Here is a 6,237-nt window from a genome sequence, read left to right on the forward strand (position 1 = left end):
TCACAAAGGTGACACCATCCTCCCTGTCACAGACTTCAGCCTCAGCGTGACTGTCAGCCCTGTGGACACGCTGGCTGTCACTGTGCCCACCGTCTGCCACAACATCACCTGCAGCCTCTGTGGAACTTCAGTGGCCGTCTCCACACCGACCGCCTCATCCAGAGCAGCACTGCCACGGGTCACTGCCTCAGTCCTGGTCCCAGGTGTCCCCTGTGCCGGCAATCCCCCAGCAGTGAGTGAGTGGGCAGTGGACACAACCTGGGCTTCTCGCCGGGCCCTGCACGGGTGGTGGCAGTGTTCCAGGGGCACCGCCTCCGGCCCCACCCATCCCTCTCCAAAAACGAGCTGATGCTGTTCTCCTGGTTTGAGCGGCTGTGTACGGACTGTGCGACTGCCCGAGGGGAACCTTCCAACCTACTGCCTGAACTGAACTGAACTGAACTGAACTTCGGTGTCACGAGCGCGGCTGCAGATATGCAGTAACCGTACTGAAACTGTAACTATCTGAAGACCCACATGCAGAACAAACCGTACAGTGCACAGAAATCACACTGCAATGATGAAGGAACTCGGCAACGGGGCCGCTGCTGTGTTTTGGTAACAGTGAGGAGGCACCAGCAACGAGCTGTGGATTGGCTGCCCCCCCTGCGCTGCACTGTGCATTCACGCGCTGGCCACGCGTAGAGTGCGTGATCCGGCTCAGGGCATACAGACATGTCAGGAGGGCAGCAGGGTGAGGTAACTCAGGCAGAGGACACCGCTGCCTCCATGGGGATGCCCGCAAGGCCCTGAGCCAACCAGTCCCTCCCCTTACAGCCAATCCGAGCTGTGCTGGCTGATGGTCCTTTTGGGACCTCTTGGCGGATCAGTAGCTGTGCACTGCAGTGCTTAAACGCTCGCTTTGGCCGACTGTGTGTGTGAACGTGTGTTCTGTGCAGTGCCTCATCCCTGCATCCCAACACCCCGACGCAGCAGTGCTCCGTGCCGTCCTGCAGGCTGCTGTGCAGCGCGCAGTGCTGCAGAGCTGTACTTCCCGGCCCTGTGCTCTCCAGCAGTCTCGTGTGAGTTCTGCCTCCCCCAGAAAACTCTTCTGGGGCAGTGCTGGTGCACCCCTGTGCACGCACACGCGTGTGAAAAAACAAGCACTGACATGCAGACACCGATTTGCACACACCCCTGTACGTGCACACGCATGTGTATCCACACACCTGCACACACCCACAGGCAAACACGTGCACACATGTGCAAGAACACCTTTGCTGACATCCATGAGCACACATACATCTACATGCATGTACACACGTGCAAAATGACACATCCATGTTCAAGCACCTCCTGGCACACACACAGCGATCTGTACGCACACATTTCAAGCCTACCTTTGCACACACATGCACATCCTTTGCACTCCTGTGTGCAAACAGCCACGTGCGTGCATGAACACGTGCAGTTCAACCCTTTGGCATATTTGTGGCCAAGCTGTGCGACCCTGCCCTTGCACAAACCCATGTGCAGACATTGCAACCGCATCCCTTTGCACATAGCTGTGCAAGCCCATATTTGCACACACATATGAACACACACCCACATGGGCCACCTTTGCACGCTCACTTGCAAACAGCACCTTGCATCCCTCCATTTGCATGCAGACGTGCAAGCACAGCCTTGCACACGCATATGAATGTGCATGTGTGCAGAACCATACACACAAGTGCAAAGGTGTACTCCCACACGTACCTGTGCAGTCACACACATGCAAGCACATCCTTGCACACCCGTGTGCACACACCACCCGTACGCATGCAAATGTATGCAAAACCATGCAGCCATGTGCAAAGACCCCAATGCTCCTAACCATGATTATGCAGACATACATGTAAATGCAGACACGTGTGCAACGCAACCCTTTTGCACACTCACATGCAAATACCATCCTGGAAACATCTAGATGCGTGTGCACGTGTGCAGCCCCACCTCTTTGCACACCCCTGTGCATGCACACATGCAAGTCCATCCTTGCACACAAACACGTGCACGCACACACTTGTGTAACTCCATCCATTTGCATAGCACTGTGCACACGTACATGTATGCAACTTTCTGTCTACCTCCATGCACAGACACCCATGTGCACCACCCAGACCCCTTTGCACACCCTCGTTTGCTTTCACAAGCATATGCAACCCCATTCCTTTCCACATGCATGGGCAAATATCTTGAAGAAGACATCTGATTACACATGCACGTGTGCAACCCCACACTTTTGAGCTCCCCTGGGCAAACACACACATGTGCCACCTTGTTCACACACTTCCCACATGCTCATACGCACCTGTGCACTCCCACCCCTTTGCACAACCGTGCACACACACATCTAAATCGACCCTTGCACACACCCACGTGCATGCACACACCTGCAAGCCCATCCTTGCCCAAAACCACTTCTATGCACACACTTGTGCATCCCCACCCCTTTGCACACCCCTGTGTACAGGCACGTGTGCAACCCTTCCTTGCACTCACGACTTGCGTGCACAAACCTGTACCACCCCGCCCTTGCGCACTCACCCACATGCGCAACCCCAACACTTTGCACCGCCCTGTGAATGCACGCACCTGCGCAACCCCACCAGTTTGTTAACCCTTGCACACACACGTGTGCAACTCCATCCTTACACTCTCCATGTGCTTACTCACAGCTGTGTAACCCCTCCCCTTGTGCACCCACGTGTACACAAAACATGTGCAACCCCACCCTTGCGCACACCCACACGCACGCACACACACACACACACACACACACACACACACACACACACATGTGCCTGCCTGCCTTGGCTGGATGGATGGTTGGCATCGCAGCACCTGCCTGCCTTGGCTGTCTGTCTGTCTGTCTGTCCCAGGGTACGTTTGGATCCGACAGTCAGGATGCCTCAGGAGCAGAGGCAAGAAAACCACGCACCCAGAGCAGAACACAGAGGTAGGAATTTTATTCAACAGCCTCACACGGATACACAAACAAGCACCTATTGTAGACAACACCTTGAGAGACAGCAAACTGCCCAAAGGAAAGAAAGGACCACAGCAGCAGTGGATGCGATGGGTAATGCCAGCACAAGGGCCCCTGCTGCAAAGGGCACATTTCCTCTCTCCTGCTTTGATTCTCCCCAGGGTCTGCAGTGTTTGTTCCACTGAACGCCGTACCCTCTCGTCCACTGTGTCATACAAAGCCAAAGTGGAACACCTGCAAGCAAAACAAATCTTTGCACAAACAAGATGAACAACCAGGTCAGCTCTCTCCAAAAAACAAGCTCTCCATGGCTACAGCTAAAATATCAATTCCCGTAAAACTGGCAAAATTCTTTCTTCCATCCCAGGATCACTCACCAGTCAGGGGTCCTCACACACTTCTACACAGTAAAATTTCATATTTGCGTTCATGAAATTTGTTGCAATCCATTATGCATACTTATTAGCATTATTTAGCTCATTTCTTTCTTCATTTCACAATTTTTTTGTTATTTTTAAAAAACCCTTCCCAGTGCCTAACCTCCTCCGCCCTTTGCCTTCCTCCACAGAGATGCTTGCTTCTGGCCAGCACTCCTGCCCGGTGCCTAGCCCACACACCTCATCTCTTGGGGAGATAGCAAGGTGGCCTGTAGCTACCCACACCTCCTCCCGGGCATGGCTTCTCAGCTTTGCTTCAAGCCCAGAACCCAAAGGAGCTCCTCTTACCTTTTGGCCCACATTCTTCTCCTCCCGCGCAGCTCCTGTGGCAAGCAGGGGCACAGCTCTGGCCAGATTCCTCCATTCCTGCAAGGTTGCTTTTTGTCATTCTTTGCCGCCTTTTGCTTTGCTCTCTTTTGCTGTGCTATGCCTAGCTTTCCTACTTGCTTGCTCTGTATTTACATGCATTGCTTTTTACTTGTTATTCTCTTTTTCCCCTGTTTCATTATTTTCCCTTCAACCCTCCCCCTTCCCTCACCCTACCTCCAATTTTTTCCTTCCTACCCTCTCTCCTCTCCCCCCCCATCCACCCACGCCCCCACTTACTCACCCCCCTCACTTCTCCCCCCTCTCCACCCTTCCTTCCTCCCCCCTCTTGCACCCCTCACCCCCTCTAACCCCACCGCTTTCCCCACTGCTCCTCCCCCTCTCCCCCCACTCCTTCACTTCCCCTCCCCTCCCCTCCCCTCCTCTCTCTTTTGCCCCCATCCACTACCATTCCCCCTTGCTTTAAGGGAAACTTACCTTTCCTGCTCTTCACTGACTTCTTGATTCTCGTGGCTTTGGCTGCTATTTTGCCTTGCTTTGCTTTGCTGTGCTATGCATTGCTTTCCCTGTATTTCTTGCCATCCACTCCTTCCTTCGAGTTATTCTTTACTTTTTGACTTGGCTTTTTTCTTCTTTTCTCTTTACCTTTCTTCTCTTGTCATTATCCGTTTTTCCTTTCGTTTTTTCTTTTTTCATCTATTATTTTTTTATTTTCTTTTTTCTTTTTTCTTTTTTTCATATTTTTCTGTCCTCTTTTTTATTTCTATTTTCTCTTTTTTCTTTTTTCTTTATCTTTTTTCTTTTTTTAGCTTTTCTCTTTTTTCTCTTTTTTGTTCATTTTTTTTCTTTTCTCCTTTTTCTCTTTTTTGTTCATTTTTTTTCTTTTCTCCTTTTTCTCTTTTTTGTCCATTTTTTTCTCTTTTTTCATTTTTCTCTTTTGTTCATTTTTTTCTTTTCTCTTTTTTCTCTTTTTTGTTCATTTTTTTCTTTTCCTTTTTTCTTATTTTTGTTCATTCTTTTTCTTTTCTCTTTTTTGTATTTTTTTGGTTATTTTTTTCTTTTCCTTTTTTCTATTTTTCTTATTTTTCTTTTCTTTTTTCTCTTATTTCATATTTTTTGTGCTTATTTTTTCTTTTCTTTTCTCATCATTGGTTTGCCTTCAGCCCTCCCCTCAGCCCTTCCCTCCGCTCTGCTCTTCACCCATCCCCTCCCCTCCCCATCCCCTCTTTCTCCCTTACCCTCCCCTTTCCCCTTGCCTCTGCCTCCCATTACCTTGCCTGCCCTTCACTTACCTTCTCCTCACTTCCTGCTTCTTGATGCTATGGGCTTTTGCTGCTACTCACGCCAAACCTCAGCACTTGCCTACTCTGCTTGCTGCTCTGCCAAGTTGCTCTCTACTCTGCTCACAGCTTCACGCCTACTGCCTGCCCTTCTCTGTCCCCTTCTCGTGCCCTTCAGGCTTTTCCTCCCCTTGCTGAGCAAGGCCATGCCCGGTAGCTACCCTTGAACCTCCTCCGCCCTTTGCCTTCCTCCACAGAGATGCTTGCTTCTGGCCAGCACTCCTGCCCGGTGCCTAGCCCACACACCTCATCTCTTGGGGAGATAGCAAGGTGGCCTGTAGCTACCCACACCTCCTCCCGGGCATGGCTTCTCAGCTTTGCTTCAAGCCCAGAACCCAAAGGAGCTCCTCTTACCTTTTGGCCCACATTCTTCTCCTCCCGCGCAGCTCCTGTGGCAAGCAGGGGCACAGCTCTGGCCAGATTCCTCCATTCCTGCAAGGTTGCTTTTTGTCATTCTTTGCCGCCTTTTGCTTTGCTCTCTTTTGCTGTGCTATGCCTAGCTTTCCTACTTGCTTGCTCTGTATTTACATGCATTGCTTTTTACTTGTTATTCTCTTTTTTCCCCTGTTTCATTATTTTCCCTTCAACCCTCCCCCTTCCCTCACCCTACCTCCAATTTTTTCCTTCCTACCCTCTCTCCTCTCCCCCCCCATCCACCCACGCCCCCACTTACTCACCCCCCTCACTTCTCCCCCCTCTCCACCCTTCCTTCCTCCCCCCTCTTGCACCCCTCACCCCCTCTAACCCCACCGCTTTCCCCACTGCTCCTCCCCCTCTCCCCCCACTCCTTCACTTCCCCTCCCCTCCCCTCCCCTCCTCTCTCTTTTGCCCCCATCCACTACCATTCCCCCTTGCTTTAAGGGAAACTTACCTTTCCTGCTCTTCACTGACTTCTTGATTCTCGTGGCTTTGGCTGCTATTTTGCCTTGCTTTGCCTTGCTGTGCTATGCATTGCTTTCCCTGTATTTCTTGCCATCCACTCCTTCCTTCGAGTTATTCTTTACTTTTTGACTTGGCTTTTTTCTTCTTTTCTCTTTACCTTTCTTCTCTTGTCATTATCCGTTTTTCCTTTCGTTTTTTCTTTTTTCATCTATTATTTTTTTCTTTTTTCTTTTTTCTTTTT

At 50.7% G+C, this 6,237-nt stretch overlaps 1 long non-coding RNA gene across 1 annotated transcript; it reads right to left on the minus strand.

Moving 5' to 3' along the window:
* Positions 1 to 2,975: 2,975 nt before the first annotated feature.
* On the minus strand, positions 2,976 to 3,813 carry LOC124417104. Its single transcript, XR_006931013.1, has 2 exons — positions 3,736 to 3,813; positions 2,976 to 3,261 (listed from the first exon to the last, which is right to left on the minus strand). It is a non-coding gene; the product is annotated as an uncharacterized LOC124417104 (long non-coding RNA).
* Between the last annotated feature and the right edge of the window lie 2,424 nt (positions 3,814 to 6,237).

This window comes from Gallus gallus, chromosome 10, assembly GCF_016699485.2.
Source record: "Gallus gallus isolate bGalGal1 chromosome 10, bGalGal1.mat.broiler.GRCg7b, whole genome shotgun sequence".
Lineage (NCBI taxonomy): Eukaryota > Metazoa > Chordata > Aves > Galliformes > Phasianidae > Gallus > Gallus gallus.